The sequence below is a fragment of the Prionailurus viverrinus genome, unplaced genomic scaffold (genome assembly GCF_022837055.1).
Source record: "Prionailurus viverrinus isolate Anna unplaced genomic scaffold, UM_Priviv_1.0 scaffold_33, whole genome shotgun sequence".
Lineage (NCBI taxonomy): Eukaryota > Metazoa > Chordata > Mammalia > Carnivora > Felidae > Prionailurus > Prionailurus viverrinus.
In genome coordinates this window covers 5,470,952-5,493,448 of record NW_025927604.1, presented here as the reverse complement: position 1 = coordinate 5,493,448, position 22,497 = coordinate 5,470,952, and the positions used below count along the sequence as shown (strand labels likewise).

At 43.0% G+C, this 22,497-nt stretch overlaps 1 long non-coding RNA gene across 1 annotated transcript; it reads left to right on the top strand.

Moving 5' to 3' along the window:
- The first annotated feature begins 4,476 nt into the window (after positions 1-4,476).
- Positions 4,477-22,037, top strand: LOC125158305 (uncharacterized). Its single transcript, XR_007149328.1, has 4 exons — positions 4,477-4,543; positions 6,346-6,481; positions 21,698-21,735; positions 21,948-22,037. It is a non-coding gene; the product is annotated as an uncharacterized LOC125158305 (long non-coding RNA).
- The last annotated feature ends 460 nt before the right edge of the window (positions 22,038-22,497 follow it).

Below are 22,497 nucleotides of genomic sequence, written 5' to 3'. Positions count from 1 at the left end.
CAGAAGCCGGGGAAGGTAAAGGTTTCTGCAAAGCCCTTCCTGCCTCTCTCCCCAAGGAGTATACCGTATGAGCTCTGGATCCAGTTGGGTCCACCTATGGGTGGACCCGTCTCCACCTGTGGATGGACAGGTATACACGACACTTGTCAAGTGCCACCACTATGCGTGGTTGAGGTGAGGTCTGGGACAGAATTAGGCAACGGGTCCATCCGTCCCTTTTCCTCCACGTTAACCTGCCCAGTGACATCTCATGAGCCATGCTAGTTCATTTTGTTTGGCTCCTTCATCTGAGTTCCTTTTTCCTGCTGCAGTGTTTCTCAAATCCATGGGGCTTTGGAATCCCCTGTGGCACTTGTTGAGGATCCCACCCCTAGACTTCCTGGCTTGGCAGGTGTGGGGTGGGGCCTGGAAACTTGCACGTCTAACAGATTCCTGGGTGATGCTACTGCAGTTGGCCAGGGGGAACCCTCTTTGAGAGTTCTCTCAACTGTGGGTCAATACTGTGACCCAGAGGGCAGGAGGGGCTTCTGGGTGATGGTTGACTTTGGGCCTGAAACTCCACACCGGAGAGGGTGGCGAGCTGCAGACCCAGGGGTTCGAGGAAGCTACTGCCAGGTGAAACCTCAGAGCCAGCCACGCCTCTGCAAACTATTTAGGCTCTGAGTCAAAGTTCAGGCCAATCGTGGGAAATGTGGTTTTCGGCAGCATTGCTGAAACCAAAAGCTTTGCCCCATTTCAAGTGTCGAAAGCCTACGCCAGGCACTGGCTCTGCTTCTTTTCTTCTGCGGGAGTCTCTGCTCTCCGTGTGTGAAAGTTTCAGCTGCTATAGTGTTTGGGGCTTGGCAGGGAGGGACATTCCACAGTAATGAGATGACAATGCCGAATCTGTGTATGTGGTGACTTCCTCCATCAGCCAAGCTCCGTGGAGTCTCCCTCTCCAGAAGACTGACATTCCTCCCCTCCAAGGCTCTGAGTCAGGAACCCCTTAGAGCAGCATCTTAAATGATGTTGTGCCCTCACACAGCCACATCTAGCCAAGACATGCCACGGCATCCATGAAAAAAAAAAAGTCCTATGGGAAACATATTACTGTCACAGAGCTCATGCATTTTACTGTATTAGCGTAAGAGAATCCTGCAGGGATCCAGAGCCAGATACTTATAAAAACAAAGTCATGAATAGTGACGATAGTATACAAATATATTACAGCCGCAGTTAATGACAGAAGATAGGTCAAATATATAGAAGAGCTGTACAAATTAGAAAGAACTCCATGAGACCAACAATCTGGGGCCATTCGACGGGCAATTTATTCTTTGCAATTTACTATCCCGGAGGGCACTACAGGGCATGATCCAGTAGATGTAATGTTCTAAGTTCATCTAGATGGCCTGGAACTATAAGAAGACTCAGCAAGGTTTACTGTTCTTAATTTAGGAAGTCTGAGATAGGCATACCCCACGTTATTAAGATTTCTACAGAATGATGGAGGAACTATGGACTGGTGTTCAAAAGCCCAGACTCTGGGCTGGATTTGAATGCTGGACTACTAGCTCTGCAGTCTTAGATAATTTATTGGATGTCTCTGGGCCCCCGTGTCCTCATCAGTAAAATGAGAATAATCATAGTCACCGTATTATGTAGTTATTAGGAAGACAAAGGTTTTAACGTATGTGAAGTTGTTAACATGGCCCACAGTATAATAGATTGTTTATCAGATAAATATTCTGGTAGCTGATGAAGTACTTTGTATTGTGTGTTAAATAAATAAATAAAAGATGGAATTTTCGATATGTTATGCTTATAGTCATAAGATTTGGTCATGGAGAGGATTCCCATTGTGGGAAGGCTCCTTATTTTCTGATTCTGGTGGGTCAGTGAGATGACCTGGCTGTTCAAGCCTTAGAAAAAGGCATTCTAACAGTGGAGAAAACACGGGCATCAGAGTCCCAACACATTTAGGCCCCGATCCTGCCTGTGTCCGTTCTAGCAGATGACCTTGGGCAAGACCGTCAACCTCTCTGAACTCCAGTCTCTTCTTCTGTGGAAGAAATATCCATGATTTATTTAAAGCACCTCCTAAAAGCTGAAACACTCACTAGGCCCTCCCTGGATGGTGGAGGCTCGTGACCGTGTGTGCGGCCGGGAGAGCAGGGACCGGCAGCAGGTGCCCACGGGACTCAGGTGTGAACCCTACAAAGGCAAATGCCCACAAGTTACCTGGGCGGCCACTGCCCTGCCCTCCTCCTCCACCAGGTGCCGGCCATCTGCCCGGCAGCCTGAGCATGTGTCAGTGTTGTTCCATGGGATCGGGGGCAGAGAAGACGATCATGAGAAGCCACCCAGACACCTGAGCTCTTGCCCCAGAGTGCGACTCAGGCGAGTCACGTTCCCTTCCTAAGGCTCAGGTTTTCTGTCTGCAAAACACCAAGCCTGAAGCACCTTTTAGCTCCAAATCCATTACAGTCCACACTGATGTCCTGCAGGGTTTTGACTGAGCCTGAATCATGCCGCCGTGAGCTGTCCCATTCTCAGCTGGCTTTTCTGTTCCCTGGCACACGAGCCTTCGTCTGTAGCCCCTTGGTTGTCTGGCCATGTTGCTTATCTTCATAAGTCCTTGCCTTGAGAGGCCAGCACCTGGCCATACTGTCCTCCTTCTGTGCATGCCTCACCTCCTCTCGCCAATTTCCAGAATGCTAATCTCAAGGGGCAGTTTAAAAACTCAAAATACTTTCGAGAAGAAAGGAAAACTCGGGTATGACAAATCACATCTGACAAATATATTTCAAGAGGATACGTGAAAAGGAGGCCACGTGGTAGACAGAGAATGTCTTGGACTTGGGGATTTTAAGCCTTACTTCACTCTTGTCTGTATCTCACTTTCATCATCCGGGAAATGGGCACAAGTAAGAGCCATCCGGCAGAAGAGCTGTGAAGGGGAAGGTGCTAAGTCGTGGTTTCTAGTGCAATGCTTGGCACCAGACAGACTTGATGATTTTATCAGTTTCTCTCTATAAGTTTTACTTTGCTTACATAGCAGTATAAATTAGAAGACAAAGCCAACTGTGGAACAACCCTTAAGGAGTTTTATAGTGAGGAGGCTGGGCAGAAGTGGCCAAGGGCCGGTCTTTACGGGTGTCCAGTAGGGACTGGCCACGCTGACTCCCTCCCCGTTTCAGGGAAGATGGCGGGAACCGGGGAGAGGTGGGCTGGAGCCCTGGGCCCTGCACTTGGTAACTGCGGGGTCTCGACCAGCTTTCCTGACATTGGAGAACCAGTCCCTGGCTCTTCGAGGGTGCTCATTTGCCCTTTCTGGGGTACCAACGAAGAGGTCACTGTGAATGTTCTGGAATAACGTCCGGCCCTCTGCCACGTTATTCTCACACAGAATACAGGTTTTCCTCGACATTTCAAGGTGTCCATTCTTTCCTCTGTTTTCAGTACAGCATTTGGGAGAAAAAGCACAAGGAATCATAGTTTTCTACAGTCTTTTCCACAGATCTTCTGTTTTTGCATTTTAACAATCTCACTGACGTGATTTAATTTTCCCTTGCAAGCTAAGTTCGGGTCATGTCTAAACGCAGAATGTTTACACGCAGTCCCCTTTACTGGCACCTGCAGAGCTGCTGACATTTCAGGGTAAGTATTGCCTAACTTGAGGTTTTAACTTTTTGTCATCCAGTGAATCTTTCTTCACAATTCACAATGGGCCTTCTATGTCTCTGTCTTTTAATGTTTATTTATTTTTGAGAGAGAGAGAGAGAGAGAGAGAGAGAAAGAGCATGAGCAGGGGAAGGGGCAGAAAGAGAGGGAGACACAGAATCTGAAGCAGGATCCAGGCTCTGAGCTGTCAGCACAGAGCCCAAGCCGGGGCTGGAACTTATGAACCGGGAGATGTGACCTGAGCTGAAGTCAGACGCTTTAACCGACTGAGTCACCAAGATGCCCCTTTAAAAAAAAAAAAAAATTTTTTTTTTTTTTGATGACAAATAGCTTTGAAGAAACCACAAATAGCTTTGAGCAAACACAAACAGTCGGCAGATGTGAGACTCCACCTCCCCCAGCCGTAGCCAAGTTCACTTTTCATCTGTTTCTGCCCAAGTGTCTTAGCTTTGGCCTTGAACCTTGACACATCATTGGTGGTGTGCTTTTCGGGGAATTAATTTGAGATCTTGATGTTTCCCGCGTCGGAGAGTTGGGTGGGTTATGTAGCTCTCTGCTTGAGCCAATTAAAACAGTTACATGCCAACCCATCAAAGCTGTTTTCCTCTTAACTAATCCGCCCTGCAAAGTATGAATTCCGTCGTTTGTTCATCCGGGGATCAGCTGATCCTTCCATTTAACAAAAACGCCAACCGACCGCCATAGCCGAGGCGCGCTGCCCAGCGACGCGCAGGCTGCACAGTTAACAGAGAATGTTATACCGGGGCCACATGCAAGGCGTTCCGAAGTGCAGGCCCTGCGTCGCACGATTAACTGACCACTTTTGCAGCCTTAACTTCCCCTCGGTGGTAGGGCCCCACCCGACTGAAATACAGTGCGGGTGCGTGCTCTTCTGGCTTTGAATTCTGCCCTTTTCATAGACCGGACTTCTCAGCCCTGGGCCCTTGGCCCTTGTCCTCCAGGCCAGTACAGCGTGGGCGATAGACAAAGACGCACCTATCCACGCTTCTGTGTGTGTGTGTGTGTGTGTGTGTGTGTATGTGTGTGTAGTATGAATGGGGGGGGGGGGGGACGGGTATGTATGCGTAATGTGTCTGTGTGCAGTGTGTGCACGTACGTGTGTGTGAGTGTGTGGAGTGTGGGGACAGCCACCCTCATACCGGGGGCGCACGACCGCGGACGGACGCGGCGACACACACAGAGGGGCGGGGTCCGTTATGACCTGTGGTCAGAATGAGGGGGAACCCGTGGAGGGCGCACAGTGGGGACACGCAGCGTGCATGGGGCCCCAGTCTCTGCGGAGGAAGATGCTCCTGCCTGCAGGGCCGCTGCGGGGAGGGCCCAGGGCACGGTTGGGGGGGGAGGGGGAGGGCCCCTGGGGGAGGAAGGCCTGGGATGGGGGGAGGGCGGGCGCGCAGCCCCTCCGGGCCCACAGAGCCCTGGCTCCTGGGGCGCACCGGGGACCCCGCAGGGGTCCTCACAGGGGGCCAGGAGGCACCCCTGCCCTGAGTCCTGCCCTGAGCCCTGGCCCAGCGGCGCAGGCTGGCGATTGGCCTTATTTGGTAGCGAAGCCACCGGTCCCTGCTTGGCGGTCCCTCCTGAATTCCGTGGGGTCTGTGCTTCCTCACAAGCACAGGGCCTGTGCAGTTCCGAGTAAACAGCGCCCTGGCCTCGCAGCCAGGCCTGGCAAGTGACCAGACAGCCCCGCCGACCAGGGCGAGGACTAATTTGGTAATGGGGCATCCTGAGGAGTGACGTTTACTGGATCCCTCCTGGAGCTAACACAGCGCAGCCTGGGGACCTGAGGAGGGGGCCTGGGACCCCAGAGAGGGGACTGGGACTGGGGACCCGGAGGGGAGCTGGGGACTGGGCCTGGGGATCTGGAGAGGGCGTTGGAGGACTGGGGCTGGGGACCTGGATTGGGTCCTGGGGACCTGGAAGGAGGCTGGGGACTTGGAGAGGGGGCTGGGGACCTGGAGAGGGGGCTGGGGACTGGGCCTGGGGACTTGGAGAGGGGACTGGGGCTGGAGAGGCAGATTGGGACAGGGCCCTGAGCCCCATTTCCTGGGGAAGCAGGAGCCCTGCCTGGCCCTGCGTCTCCATCGCCGGGTGTCTGGGATTTCTCCACCACGATTCCCCAGTCCTGCCTGCCCTCCATCCCTAACCCTGCTCACTTGGCCTCAGCAGGCTGGAGACACCGTGGTGTGTGAGAGGAGAAAACTGAACTCGGCCTTGAAGTGAGCCGTGAAATTCCAGAATCCTTTGGTGGAAAGAAAGCAGGTTCTGCCACCTTGGATAACACCAGGATTTAAACACATAATTCTCCCAGGTAGCAGCTAAATTGGATTCCTGGGGCCTGCTTGAAGAAAGATCTTGTTCTCAGATATTCATCCTTCAATTTGGAGGTCACCGGACCTGTCAATTCTCTGTCACTGGGAAAATAGTAACGGCTTCAGGTTTTGTGAGCTGCGAGGTTTCTGTTGTAGTCATTCAGCTTTGCCCCGTGGTGCAAAGGCAACCACAGAATATGTGCAGAGCAGTTGGAGAATCTGTGTTCCCATAAGACTTCGTTTATAAAAGCTGTCCCCCAGCTGGATGTGGCCTGTGACTGTGATTTGCCCGCCCCTGTTTTCATTCCTCGTCAAATGTCGAGTGAATGCCTACATTTTCTAGGTCCTACAGAGACAGCAAGGACTTCAGACACAGAATCCTTGCCTCGGTAGAGTGCATGTTTATGGGGAAGAGAAACAAAAACTCCTAAATAATCAGGCAATCGATGACAGGCTGTGAAGTGTGCTATAAAGAAAAACAAACCTGGGTAAGTGAGTCTTAACATTTATCCGGGCTCTTTCTCTTCAAATTTCAATCTCGCATTCAACCCCGTGAGGACAGGGACCTGGAACATCTAATTTGTTTTTCTGTCCCCTGTACCTAGTATGGTATTTGCTCATGATCACTTCCATATGTCAATATATACATTTACATATATACGTATATGTACACACGCAAGTGGAAGAAATACAACACATGAACAAAAACAAAACAAAACACAGTACTTAAGAATGAACTTGCGATAGATGCTGCCTGCGACAAGAAAATTTTAAAATGTGTCTGAGGGTCAGAAAAATACAAGAATGTGACGAATGGAAATACTATGTTTTTTATTAAGAAGGCTCATCATTATAAATACATTAAAATTCCCAAGGACACATAGTATATGTAATATAAATCCCTTCTATTGTTTTAAAGGGAGGTAATTTTAGTTTGAAAAGGGACTCTTACTCTTTCCTTTTCGGCGGTCTCATAATAAAGGGGGCTCTAACAAAGACACAGAGCCCACTTTCCATCAGTACTGTGAACCTGATGGAAAAACAGGAGAACAGAGAAGTTCATACCTCTGCCTGTGATTAGATTAGATTTTTATGATTATTATTTTTCTCTTTTTAAATTTTATTTAAATTCAAGTTAGTTAGCATACAGTGTAGGGTTGCTCTCAGGAGTAGAACCCCATGATTTATTGTTTACGTATCCCACCCAGTGCTCATAACCAGTGCCCTCCTTAATGCCCAGCACCCATTTAGCCCATATCCCCACCTGCCTCCCCTCCAGCAACCCTCAGTTTGTTCTCTGTATTTAAGAGTCTCATATGGTTTGCCTCCCTCTCTTCTTATCTTATGTTTCCTTCCCTTCCCCTATGTTCATCTATGGCGTTTCTTAAATCCCATGTATGAGTGAAATCGTATGTTTGTCTTTCTCTGACTGACTTGTATTGTTTAGCATAATACCCTCCAGTTCCATCCACACAGTTGCAAATGGAAAGATTCCTTCTTTTTGATTGCCAAGTATACTCCATTGTATATACAGACCACATCTTCTTTATCCATTCATCCATCAATGGACATCCGGGCTCTTTCCATAATTTGGCTGTTGTTGATAGTGCTGCTATAAACATGGGGGTGACTGTGCCCCTTCGAATCAGCATTTTTGTATCCTTTGGATAAATAACTGGTAGTGCAATTGCTGAGTCATAGGGTAGCTCAATTTTTAATTTCTTGAGGAAACTCCATCCTGCTTTCCAGAGTGGCTTCACCAGTTTGCATTCCCACCAGCAGTGCAAAAGTTTCCCCTTTCTCTGCATCCTCACCAACATTGTTGCTTGAGCTGTTAATTTAAGCCATTCTGACAGGTGTGAGGTGGTATCTCATGGTTTTGATTTGTATTTCCCTGATCGTGAGTGATTTGAGAGTCTTGTCATGTGTCTATTAACCATTTGGATGTTTTTCTTTGGAAAAGTGTGTATTCATTCATCCATTTCTTCACTGGATTATTTATTTCTTGGGTGTTGAATTTGATAAGTTCTTTCTAGATTTTGGATACTAACCCTTTATCCGATAAGTCATTTGCAAATATCTTCTCCCATTTCATTGGTTGCCTTTTAGTTTTGTTGATTGTTTCCTTCACCGTGCGGAAGCTTTTTATCTTCATGAGGTCCCAATAGTTCATTTTTGCTTTTATTTCCCTTGCCTCTGGAGACATGTCTAGTAAGAAATTGCTGTGGCTGAGGTCAAAGAGGTTGTTGCCTGTCTTCTCCTGTAGTATTTTGGTGGTTTTCTGTATCACATTAGGTCTTTCATACATTTTGAGTTTATTTTTGTGTCTGGTGTAAGAAAGTGGTCCAGGTTCATTCTTTTGCATGTCGCTGTCCAGTTTTCCCAGCACCATTTGTGGAAGAGACTGTCTTTATTCCATGGGATATTCCTTCCTGCTTTGTCAAAGATTAGTTGGCCATATGTTTGTGGGTCCATTTCTGGATTCTCTATTCTGTTCCATTGATCTATGTGTCTGTTTTTGTACCAGTACCATACTGTCTTAATGATTACAGCTTTATAATACAGGTTAAAGTCCAGAATTATGATGCCTCTGGCTTTGGTTTTCTTTTACATTACTTTGGCTATTTGGGGTCTTTTCTGGTTCCATACAGATTTTAGGATTGTAAAAAGTTTAGCTCTGTGAAGAATGCTGGTGTTATTTTTGATTGGGATTGCATTGAATGTGTATATTGCTTTGGGTAGTATTGATATTTTAACAATATTTGTTCTTCCAATCCATAAGCATGGAATGTTTTTCCATTTCTTCGTGTTTTCTTCAGTTTCTTTCATAAGCTTTCCATAGTTTTCAACACGCAGATCTTTTACCTCTTTGGTTAGGTTTATTCCTAGGAATCTTATGTTTTTTGGTGTAGTTGTAAATGGGATCAATTCCTTGATTTCTCTTTCTGCTGCTGAATTATTGGTGTATAGAAATGCAACCGATTTTTGTATGTTGAATTTGTATCCTGCAACTTTGCTGAATTCACCTATCATTTCTAGCAGTTTTTTGGTGGAATCTTTCAGGTTTTCTATGTAGAGTATCATGTCATCTGCAAAGAGTGAAAAGTTTGACTTCTTCCTTGCCAATTTGTGTGCCTTTTATTTCTTTTTGTATCTGATTGCTGATTGCTATTATCACTATTATAATTTTCATTAGAGAAGAAAGTAACTACCTTCATCTATGAAGAATGGTATAGAAATTCAAAATAAAATTTCATTGAATGCAATCTGGTGCTGCATTAAAATGATCAGATAGTGTGTATCTGAGTAACACATTGATGGCTTAATGTCAAAGTATCTATCAGCATGATATGACATATGAATGATTTGAGGGGAAAATACGCCATTTTAATATATGAAGAAATGATTTAGGAAATTCACTAAGCATTCTAGATTTTTTTAAATCCTTGAGAAGTTGGATGCAAAATGCAAGTTCTTTTTTACTACAAAAAGGCATCTATCACAAATCTATAGTAAACATCATACTTACTGGTAAATTATGGAATAATTTACATTAAATTTAGGAAAAGATAAAAATTCTCATTATCACCAAACCTTATTCTTCAACATTTTCTTCAAGTACCAGAAAATGAGCTACAATAACAACAACAAAAGAAATAAAACAGCTTATAAGAATTGGCAGTATACTAACAAAATTCTTATTTGCAGATACAGTTGTCTACATACAAAATTCATGAAAATCTAAAAACAAACTATGAGAATTATTGAGTTTAGCAAAGTTACTAGGTATGTTAGTATCGTATGAAAAAGGATGCAATTTCCTTCCTGGTAAAGACAAAGACGATGTAAAAACAACCACCACCACAACACTAATCATAACAGTGACAAAACTGTAAGATACATGGGACTCAATCTAATTGATTATCTTATGAAAAATATTTTTATAAAAATTATGGATAAAAAGCACTTCAGTTCTAGAAATGGCAGGTAAGGTAATCAAAACAAATCCTCTCCTAGTGGACAGCAATTGCAAAAAATGCTGGATTAAATGTGAGAAAATGCTGAAAACATCAAAGAACTAGTAACATAGTAAGAACTGGGCTAAAATCTAAGGGTAGATGACAGCTTGATGAGGTGAATCTTACACTAAAATAGGCTTCTCCTTGAAGGTGTTTGTAATCAAGAAGACACATCGTCAATTAATGTCTAGTGTTTGCCCAGTGCCCACCCATGTTTTAAGCTGGGCTTCAAAGTGGCTTCAAACACATTAAGTATGAATCTGAAGTTAATCGTGTGGCTTCCAGCCCGCCCTGTATCTCCTGGGTCTCCCAGAAGATCCCAAACCTTGAATTTGGAATTAAAGCAATCCTAGAACGTTTCTCCCATAGCCATAGAAAAGAAAGGAAGATCTTCTGTTAAGAAATATTTGATTTTTGGGGCACCTGGGTGGCTCAGTTGGGTAAGCATCTGACTCTTGATTTAGGCTCAGGTCGTGATCTCATGGCCCATGGGCTCGAGCCTCATGTTGGGCTTTGCGTTGACACTATGGAACCTGCTTGGAATTATCTCTCTCAGTCTCTCTCAGCCTCCCCGCCTCTCAAAATAAATAAACATTAAAAAAATACCCAATTTTCATATGCCTCATGTTATTCCTAGAAATAATCTTAAATATTACGATCAGCATACAAAAGTGAACAGGCACCCCACAAAACAAGGTGTAAATGAATGAGAACGTGAGAAAAGAGAACAGAAATACAGAGACACATTCATTTCCAAACCCTAAAGCAGTTATGCTTCCTATACTTAAAGGTCTTTGTCTAAGAGCAAAGGAAATGATAACAGAATACTCTGATAAATTAGGGAGCATCATATACTTTGCAAACTGTTGAAGAAGCTGAAGGGCAGAATGATAAAAATTCTCCATCAAAACAAACAAGAAAGGAGATAAAGAAGCAGAGCACAATTAGGTCCCACAGAAAGAATGAAATAAACCGGTTCAATTAACCTAAAATATAAATGTAGTTGCATTAAAGCAGAAGGTTCTAAATTCTTCAATTAAAAGACAAAGATTATCTGAATGGATTAAAAGAAAGTGAGTTATCTTACATACAAGTGCATTTAGTTACTTATTGCTGTGTAAAAATTACCCCAAACTCAGTAACTTAAAACCACACACTTTTGTCATCTAATAGTTTCTGTGGATCCGGACATAGTTTCTCTGGGTCCTTTGCATCAGGACCTCACAGGGCTGCAACCAAGATACTGACAGGGGCTACAGACTCTTCTAAAGGCATAGTTGAGTAAGGGTCTAGTTCCAAGCTCACTCATGTGGTGACTGGTGATATTCAGCTCATTCAGGGACGTTGACCTGGCCACCGTCAGGTTCTTGCCCATCCTTAGGGAAACTCACAACATGGCAGCTCGCTTATTGGAGCAAAGATGTGAACAGAGCCAGAAAGAGAGTTTGAGCAAGGGAGAAGTCAAATTCTATTATAATGTAATAAGAGCCATGATATTCTATCGTTTTTGCTATATGTTATCTCTATATGTTTATTGCTATATGTTATGAACGAACTAGTCAGTACTCACAGACTGAGGACGACCTGGAGTGTGAATTCCAGGAGATGGGGATCATCAGAGACAATACTGAAGGCTGCCTAACACAGCTTGGTGTTGTCTCTATCAGAGCTCTCTGCACTTTTAATTGCCTGCATGGCACTCGGATGGGTTGTTTGTGTATCTCCTCATTTATTGTCTGTGTCCAGCCCCTTGGATGGTATCCATGAATACAGAGGTTGCACCTGTTATTATAGTAGGCGATCAGTAATACTCGCCGAATGTGGGAATAAACGGATGCGTGACCTGAAAACACCTGAAAAGTTGGCTGACCTTCCTGGAGAACCAGGTAGGCTCTTCTCCCTGGAGGAGATTGCAGAAACCAGGGCGCACTTTGATGGATGCAGAAGTAGTGGACCAGGGTGTCTCTGATTTATCTTACAGCAGCTGTTCTTTCTGTTTCTGACCTCTGTCCTGGGGACAGCAGTTTAGAAAACGAAGGGGTAGCAGCTCATGATTATGCTGCACACGCTTATTCAATTGAAGTGATCTCATTTGTAACAGAGATTGCACACTGAGCGAGAGCCCTAAGTGGCGCCTTCTGCTGTATCCTCCATGGGCTGTTCACCTGGACCCCAGGCGTCACGGATCATTCTCTGTAAATCGAACTTCTGCTTCCCTGGCCTTTCCCCTCATCATTTTTTCCTCTGTGCCTTCGACATGACTTGTCTTCCTCCTCCGGCAGTTGAAATTTAATTGTCCCTTGCTTCATGATCTCATGGTGCTCCATTTGTTCAACTCACATAAATTCTAGCCCAGGCTCTGATTTCCGCCGTCCTGCAAAAGACGGTATGAGGACAGCCTAAGCCCCCGTCTCAGAATCTACTTCTCCCTTACATTCTTTAGCTCTAGAAGGCCATGAAACTTGTACTGAAATGTCTGTGCCCTGCAGCGTCCTCAGCCTGGACACACAGTAAATGAATTGGCAAAGTTAAAGATAATCCTCACCACCCTTTCTAGAACTTCTGTTTTCTGGACCATGTGCTGCCTTTCTGGTTGCTATTTCTTATCCCTCTCCCCAAAGCATCCTTGGACTATCAGCTAATGCAGAAAAAAAAGAAAAAAGAAAAAAAAAACCCTCTTGACTTTGGTAGTGATTGTGAATTTCAGTCATAAACACGGGTATTTAGATAATAAAAATTTCTTTCAACATAGTCAAAGATGTTCAAAGCACATTGTTTTACAGTCGAGTGGCTCTATGATGTTTATAACAAAAACAGCAGAGCAGATCCCCCCTCTTTCATTTTTTATTCCCACCTCAAAGAGCTGGCCATTCCAACCCTTCCAGCTGATTCTTCCTGTGGTAGTGACCCACAGATTTCTGTAAAGCAACCATATGCTTCTATGTTTTGATTTTTCCATTTTAGTTGTTACCTATTGACTTTGTAATATGCAAGATGAAGGATAAATTCACTGATAACTAACCCGATGCAGACATGAACGCTCACATGCACGTGTCCACAACCCCCTTCCCAAAATAGTGATGATTCTAGTGCATTATGATGATTATTTTCATACTTGCACATTTTGTTTTAATACTTTATCTCTTACCCATTTAGATTTCTAAGTAGCCATAAATAATGCATTCTACACCTCCCTAACTGGAGGGTAAATCTTATCTTAACATATTGAATTTCCTTTTATTTCCTGGAAGACATCCCTTAGTAGTATTCTGCTTTGCTCCCCAAATGAGCTAGACCTATGCCTTAGCTGTTCCAATGGGGATTCCCTGTATAATTACCCTGTAAATTTGCCTATTCACTTTTTTTTCCCTTTGGGGTTAAATATTTCTTTCTTCATATCTGTCTCTTCCTCTTTTGTGGTTTAATTCCTCATTTATTTGAGTTCATCTTCCAACAAAGAGCGCATAGAAAGTAAAATGTTGATTTATCTTAAGACATCCTATACTTTTGCTTAATTGCTGGTTTGAATACAAATAGGATTCCAGGTGAACAATATTTTTTTCCCACAATAATTTTAAAAATGTTGCTCATTTTCTTCTAGCTTCTTCTGTTGCTGCTGGAAAGTTCTATTTCAGTTATGTCTTGCTGAGTAGGAAACGGTCCCAGATCTTGGTGCTTAAAACAATAATTTGTCATTCGGTATCATTTGGTATCATTTATCTTCTCTGGGTTGGCTGGCAGTTCTCTTGCTGGGCTTACATGGGCTACCTCATATGATGGCATCCAGTTGGGTCATAGCCTGGGGCTGGGGGATTTCCTCTCTTTGCAGTGCTTTGTCCTTAAGAGGGCTGGACTGGGCTGGCTTCGTCACAAAGTGGCGGCCATATTCCAGAAAAGCAAGACCCCCCCTCCCCCCAAAAAATGGCAGCTTATTAAACATTTGCTTTAAACATTTTCACCAATGCCTGCCTATGGGTTAGAACAAGTTCTGTGGCCAAGCCTAGAGTGTTTGAGAGCCGATTATACAAGGGTATGGGCACTGGGAGGTTTAATTCACTGGGCACCATTGGTGTAACAGCCTGCAGCATCCGTCTTCCTGCCCCAATGATTCAACCCTCTCCATGGATTCAACACACTCATTCCCTAATAAGACCTCCACCGCAAACTCAAGTCACAACAGTGAGTTTGAAGACTGTGTTCTCATGTCTACATCAGGCCCAGATGTGAAGTAACCTGTGTGGATGCTTCTGTCTTTGATCCAGAGCTTTGTGAATTCAAAAGACATGCGATCTGCCTTTCACACACCTATACACATTGGTGATATGGGGACAAGATAACTGTGGCAAAACTCTGCATAGGAAAGGTAGGGACAGGAGGCACAGAGGGGTCACTGGTCCATAGCAATTCTGAAATCCAGCTCATCATCTCAAGGCCTATGTCTGGCAGCAGAGGGTCCTTCCTTGATTAGGGCCAATTATGCCTCTCAAAAGTAGTTCCCAGTTCATGATTTACATCCTCTGGAATTCTTCCTTCTGAAACATCTCTTCTTTCCGATAAGAAATAACCCACGTGTTCATTCACCTGAGCAGTTTTCTGAGCCTCCTTCTTGGTTGTGGAAAGTCTGAGCATCTCAGAGGTATCTTTCTTTTTTGAATGATTTCTGCCCCTTTCAGTCCCTACTTGTACAACACCTTTGAAAACTTTGTGGGCTTTTGACCAAATCCGATCGTGACTTGAGCCATGCCCTTAATTCCATTTGAGTGAATGCTCTCCACTTTTGAGCCAAGCGTCCAGCTGCAGTGAAGCAATACTTTCAAGATTCTTCCGAAGTGCTTTCTCTTAGTTGAGAGAATCTACCAAGCTGGGTCTTAAAAGGGGTCTTCTGACCACACCCTTGATTTACTCTTTACCCTGAGGCCATTTCTTATTTTGAGAGCCTTGAGCCAGCTGGTGAGTCTGAAAATGTGTAACAGTTTTATTTTTCAGCCGAGCAAGTCTGGATTGGAGATTCTGCTTGCATACTGAGCAGTTCTCTCTTTAGCTCGTCTTCATCATCCCGTATCTTATCATCTGCAACTAACAGAAGCCAATTGGCACTTTCAATATTCTGCCTAGAAAATTTATCTGCATGCGTAGGTTAATTTGGTACATTTTTCTTTTTATTTTTCAAGTTAATGGAAATGGCGGGTTTGCCTCTTGTTTCCTTACAGCAAAGTATGGATCACCATCTCTTGAGCCTATACGATCAGTTTCTCACTGGGCTTCCGGCCTCCACTGACAGTCTCCTCACTGTCCTTCCGGCACCCCCCACGACTGTCCCGTGACAAAGCGAACACTCCTTTGTGAGTCTGTGTTATCGCAGGGTCCCGTTTCCACAACACTTTCCTGTTTTAGTTATTTACTGCTGCACGACACTCTAAAACGGTACGGCAACGTACGACATTATGTAAAGCACCATATACACCTGAGAAATAATATTTTCTTTATTATTTAAGAAGACAGTCGATCTAAAGATATCACAACTTCTGCGTTCTGTGTGAATGGCAGGAAAGAGAGTACACACCAAACTACTGACAATAGTCACCGATTTGGGGGAATGTGATTCCTGAGGTTCCCGTAAGAGGCTTTCAATGTGTTTCATCGCAAACAAAAGGCATGCTACGACAGAACTGGGAGGGGTGGGGGAGGGGGGAAGTATTTTATTTTAAAATGTGTTTTTAATTAGAGAGCCAATTGAAGATGCATTTATCTGGAATTTAGGGAAGGTGGGTTGGTTTTCCTTTGCTCCTGTGAGTGCATTTCAGTAACAAATAGGGGTCTAGGAGAACAGGTTCTCAACACCATCTCTGACACCAAGTGTGTGACCTTGGGCAAGCGACCTCATGGCTCCAGCCTGTGTTTGCATTTGCAATGTGGTAAGGTTAGGCCATCTGCTGTTCATCTTCTCCCCTAAACTTAACAGTCGATGACAGAATAATTTGAGCCTTTAAACAAATCTTTCCCATCTGGAAATTGGACTCAGCATAAAAAGAAGGCAATGCTCATATTTGGGAAAACTCCCGAGACAGTTTTCCTAAAAAAAATCTGGAGTTTATTTTTTTTATAAAGTACCATAACACTTGCAAGCTTTTATTTACTAATAAGTTTGATCCTAAGATAAACTAATGGGGGTAAATCACCTCCTTCAAACGTGTTGATCACCCCCCAGAGATTCATGTGATTCAGGTGATTAATCAAGCTTCTATTTAATTGCACGGAGGAGAGAATGTTAAATGTGCTGGGTGAGCGCTGCAGAAACCATTCACCTGATGGGCATGGACACAGTTTACACAAGACAATTTGTGTGTCTCTCTCTGATAATTTTATTTTTAGAGTAGGTGTGTGTGGACAGGCTAGAAAACATTCTCCAGAGCATAGTCTGTAGGGATTTAATTGAAAATCTCTCCACAGACATGAAAGTATAGAAAATCCTTTCTGCTGCAAAATGAATTCAACTTTCCAAATTGACAGTGTAATTTCTTTTTTAGTAGATGATTTACCAGATAATTATTGTTTATCAGACAGAAGACTCAAATTCAGAAGTGGAAAGACTCACACCACCTCTGAGACCTTATTAAACTTACCTTCAGTTTCAACAACCGCAGACAGAACAGGTTAAAGTCTCTTTTGGGCCACCCTACTTGAAAAATGTGTAATTTTGGTCAAATAACTTAGTTCCCCTGAGCTTTATCTTTATAGGCTGCTGAAGGAAAAAAAAGAGATGATGAATGTGAAGACACACTGTAAAGTATAAATTGCTATTAACATTTGAGGGCGTGTTTTCATTCATGATGCTATTGTAAATTATTTTATTGAAAGCTTTTTAAAAGGATAATTTAAAAAGCTAGAACCAACGTTAAGCAAGTTTTATTATCCCATGTACACTGTTATTTTGGATAACTGATACTTACTAATATTATTTGTTTAATTTATGCAGGAGAGAAAGAAAGGGAGTGAGGGAGAGAGAGAGGACAGGGAGAAAGACTTGTTTCTTTTTATAAAACATGCTATATTGTAAATATTTTGTAATTTAGTGGTTAATGCGCCCAAACTTGACTTTAAGTGCATGTGTAATAGTTAGTCCTCTCCAAGTACCCGTATTTCCATTGGTTGCTCATTTAAATGTATTTCAAATTGTAAAAATTATAAATCATATAATATTAACACTTTTCATATACAAATTATCATCAGTATCTCTGACTACTTTAGTAGGATTGGTTCCTAGAAGGTTCTGAAGTCACCTGGCCACTGGGCCACAATTACGAACTTGGTACAAATTGGCAAATTATTTTCAGGAGATTTTGTACCAATCTGTGCTCTAACAGGTAGATTAAGAGAGTTCTTTTCATAACACGTGCTTCTCACCATTGCCATGTTTCCAAACATATTTCTCATTTGTAATAAGAAAACAGTATTTATTGGTTTCGTCCTCATACGTTTTGTCATTTTAGCGCTGCATGGTCCGAAACAGTAGCTGCATGACTTAAATTAAGATGAACTGACGTTAAATACAATTAAAAACGCAGCTCCTCGGCTGCACTAGCCGAATCTCAAGGTCTCAGTGGCCACGCCGTGTTGGCCAGTGCAGGCCGTTGCCAGCATTCCTGCTGCTAGAGAAGCTAGAGTTTATTTTCCTATATTAATTAGTTACCAGCCATTCCCAATAGGAAAGAGCGATCACTCAAGCCTATTAAAAAAACACGCGTAAATTCAAGAATGTTTTGGTACATGATGTTTAAGCAGTGCTTCCCCCCACTCCCTCTGCCCTCCACACACCAGTCACTTCTGTCATAAATCTTGACGTCATTTTCTGCCATGTTTTCTGTTTTGTGGCAACGCCCACAGCTCGCAGTCGGCCGTGTCTCCACAGCTAGTTCTGGTAGAGATTTGGTTTGACTCGTTTTAATCACAGGAATTAACTCGGTTTTCCCATCTGGAAATAGTGCACTCCAGTGTTCACTTTGATAGATCACTAAAATCTTTGTATGTTTCTTGGTTTCCGCATAGCTTACACATAGGTCTCGAGAAATTCACACCTAGATATTTCATATTTCTACTCTTATTCTCAGTGTGGTCATTTTTTAAGGCGTGTCTTCCAAAACCTTATTGCTGGTTTCTAAGAAAACTTCTCAGGTTTCTGTATCTACTTTGTATCTGGCTCTTTTGCTTAACTAACATACTGCATCTAATAGTTTTTTCAGTTGAGTCTCTTGGGGTAGCCACAGAATAAGCATAATCTTTGAGTTGTATTTTAGTGTAACTTGGTATATCTTAAAATATTTTGGCATATTTAAGTATAATTTTTTTAAATTATAAATGGACTGTCTTCCTTTTTTTATTTCAAATAGTTCTTAGTGTATTTGTTCTTGCCTTTTTTCATTCTTTAGGACATTCTGAGTCATTTACATTTTTATTTTTATTTTTTAAGTAGGCTCCACACCCAACACAGAGCCCAGTGTGGAGCCTTGAACTCGTGACACTGAGATCAAAACCTGAGCTGAGATCAAGAGTCGATGCTCGACCAATTGTTCCGTCCAGACACCCCTTAAAATTTTTTATTTGAAACTCTTATTAATTGTGGGGCACCTGGGTGGTTCAGTTGATTAAGCATCCGACTTCGACTCAGGTCACGCTCCCACACTTTGTGAGCTCATGCTCTGAGTGTGCTAACGGCACAGAACCTGCTTTGGATCCTCTGTCCCCCTCTCTCTACCCCTACCTTGCTTGCTCTCTCTCTTTCAAAAATAAATAGACATTAAAAAAAAAACTCTCACTAATAGTTCTGACAATTTTTTTTCTACTTTGAAAGAATCATGTCAAAAAGATTTGATATAAATTTTAAGTCCATTTTAAGAAATCTTTACCTGGTCACATAGGAGACAATTTAAAAATAGCTAAGGTATTTTGGAAATAAACAGTATTTTTAAAGCATTTTATAATACAAAAAAAAAAGAGAGAGAGATTCTTTCAGAGGGAAAAGCCCCCAGAAAAAAATAGGGCATTTCCATAATTCACTGGAAGCGTAGATAGTTTTAGAGAGCTGGTCAAAGGGCAAAATAGAAGCAGAGAAGGCCGTCAGTGCCGTTTACAGAATTTCTTATTGTCAGGTTTTCACCTTTTTCCTTCTTGTTGGACGCCTAAACGAAGAGGGCAGAGTGGGTGCGGGGCATTTACTCAACTGCATCCCGATTTGTTCCAGGAGCACAGGTGAACATGGTGGGGACCAGCTGCCCTGTGTCTGGGGGTTTTCCCAACTCCCCAGTTACAGCATTGAGGGCACAGCTGCCCCCTGTGATTCTCTTTGTCGCCCTTTCCTTGTCATGCCAGATCTCCCCAGCTGCCTTCGTGGGGAGAGCCCCCACAGGTGCCCCCCTGGACCCACACCTGCCCCCTTACACAGAGGGGTTGTGTGCCGCAGTGGCTGCGTGTGCGGTAAGAGCCACCACCTGAGCGAGGTTGATGTCTCACTTTCCTGGCTTCCACGCTCCCAGTTGCTTAGATCAGCTTTCCCATCCAGGGGGCATCCACAGCCCCCAAACCCCCCGGGTACCCCTGCTTTCCAGGGTCCTGAAATGTTGATGGTGCCTGCACACTTCCATGGTCTCTCCACTCCCGCATCATGAAGTTTCTGGACTTACTGCTTTCCGAATAGCTTCAGATCCACTTTTCACTTTTAAGAAACCAAAACTTGAAATTCGGACGTTAGGTTGTTGGTTCAAAAACGTAATACAGAATTCTGATCAATACGCGGGCCGAAGAAGAGACCTTGGACCTCTACTGAAGTGGTTGGTGGACATGTGAAATTTGCATATTTTAAAAGTAAAATAAAAGATTAAACTTAACATAGTTTTAATCCCAGTGTTGAATTCTTATTTTTATGCTTTCTCAAATCTGGATAACAGCGTTTTTTGAGGTTTTGTAAAAGAAATTAGCTAGCCGTGCATATGTTTATGCTCTAGCTTATATTAAAGTTTTGGAATTAATCCTTCCTTGAATTTTGAAAACTATATATATTCATAGTATTGTTCTTATTAGTAGTCACTCATTCCCGCTGCTATTTTGACAACTGTTATTTTGTTGTTGTTGTTTTTGCTTGTTTGTTTTAGAGAGAGAGAAAGAGTGCAGGTAGGGGAGCAGGGCAGAGGGAGAGTCTTAAGCAGGCTCAAAGCTCAGTGCAGAGCCCAACATGGGGTTCGATCCCTCAACCCTGGGATGTGACCTGAGCCAAAATCAAGAGTCAGAGTCCCAACCAACTTAGCCACCATGGCACTCCAATTTTGACTTTAAAATTTTCCAGAAAGTGATCCATCCAATGGGATTGTAAAAGTAATGGGCATTTAACTCTTTTTTTTTTCCCTTTGGTGTCTGTTGTTACAGTACCTTTATGGCATCTAATCCCTTTCTTTTCATGTGTCATAGTTTTACTCTGTCATTGTTCATTATTTCAAATGATTGATTTAAAATTTTTTTAATGTTTATTTATTTTTGAGAGAGAGAGAGAGACAGAGTGCAAGCAGGGGAGGGGCAGAGAGAGAGAGAGAGAGAGAGAGAGAGAGAGAATCTGAAACAGGCTCCAGGCTCTGAGCTGTCAGCACAGAGCCCGACGTGGGGCTTGAACCCACAAAACATGAGGTCATGACCTGAGCTGAAGTTGAACGCTTAACCGACTGAGCCACCCAGGAGCCCCTCAAATGATTGATTCTTAAAATTTCTCATTCATATTGTTATTTACTATATTTGATAAGTTCTATTTGTTCCCTTTCCCTGTAGTTGCCTTTCTTATGTTTGTGATTTCTTAAAATCAATGTCTAGTGTCTGTTTATTATTATTTGATAAATAAAATATTTTAAGAGATGAATTTAACTCTGGATATAGCTTTGGCACCCCACATGTTGTAACAGGAGATATTTCCTTTTTTTCCTTCTTTTCTTTCTCCCCTCCCCTTTTCTTTTTTCTTTCTTTCTTTCTTTCTTTCTTGTTCACACTCTCATATCCCTTCTGCTTTCAGTAGAGCATATTTTATAGACTATATGATGTGCTTCTCATCCTTGGATGGGCCACTTCTCCCAGGTTTGCAGGTATTCTTGAGCTAACATACTTGGGTGCTGTCAGCTTCTGTCTTTCTAATGTGATCATAGGCTCTGACTGGCATGCACAGCACTCCCTTGATGTGTCCCAGGTACAAGGCAGGCATCTAGTGTTGTTTTGCTAGCTAGAGTCTGAATCTTCAAATTGGTCAGCTTCTCTGACCGTGGTAGTTAGAAGCAATCTACAGTTTTGGGAGAGGGCCAAGTTTTATAGAAAAAGCAACACAAGCTACATGAGCCCTTCCTTCCTCTGCCTAGTTTCTTAAATTAAAAAACAATTTTTTTGGAGGGCCAGCCTCCTAAGATATAAGGCATCTCCATATGCGCTCTCTTAGCTTTGTACCATTCTGTGGGCCAAGAGTCCCTGATTTGGAACAGTGGTGAGCGGGAACGAAATACTGCGATATTTATTGTGTCCTGGGCCGTGTGCAGGTTGAACAAGCATGTGACTCGGTTTCTCAGATAGTACGTTTACTGAGTAAGAGGATTTGGGTCTGTGTTTATCACAATTTGTTTCTTTATTTTCATGTTCTCGATTGTACCTTGGCTCATTTGACAGCAGCAGAAGTCCTGGGATCCCTGAGAATCCAGAGCAAGGTACGTGTTCAAAAGTCCTTTCCTACCATTTTTGGAACCATCTGACTTGCTTTAACATGCAGCATAGAAGGTTAAACAGTTAAGCATATAGTTCTAAATAGAATGTATGGTTAGGAGAAATACTGCCTATTCTTGGGTCTACTGTCCATTTTTATCTGCAGTGCACTGTGCTGGTACATTCTACATTAATATATCTTTAATATATTTTAAAGGGGTTGGAAGAACATCATCTGCCATGCTGAATGCAAGTCTTACTTCATTTGCTAAGTAACATGAAGACTTTGTAGAAACCTCTATTGATTTGAAGTATGTGCTTTGTCAGTATGTGACTCATTTCAGCCTTACAGATAACTTCTAAATCCAGGATGGGAAGCAAGGAGGAATAGAAAAAAAAATCATCATCCTTTTTTGTAGCACCTAAATTCATTGTATTTCCAAGTTTTAAAACTGTGCTGGCAGTTTCATTTGGTTGGCACAAAGGGTGAGGCTGGAGCGCCCTTGGCCTTCGGTCATGCTCCCAAATTTCATTTATTCAACAAATATTGTGCTCCAAGCCATGTACTCATCATTGAGGATAAAATCATGAAAAAGACATGCGGCTCCGGCCCTTTTAGGGTATGTGTTCTGGCGAAGGAAGGAAGGAAACGGTTTAGTGCACTGTTTAATGCAGCAACAACGTTAGTAAAGAACAGTCAGTTGCATAAAAGCATTAGCAAGTTGCATTAAGTACAGTGAATTTTAAAAGGTAGCTAAGTTTTAAAA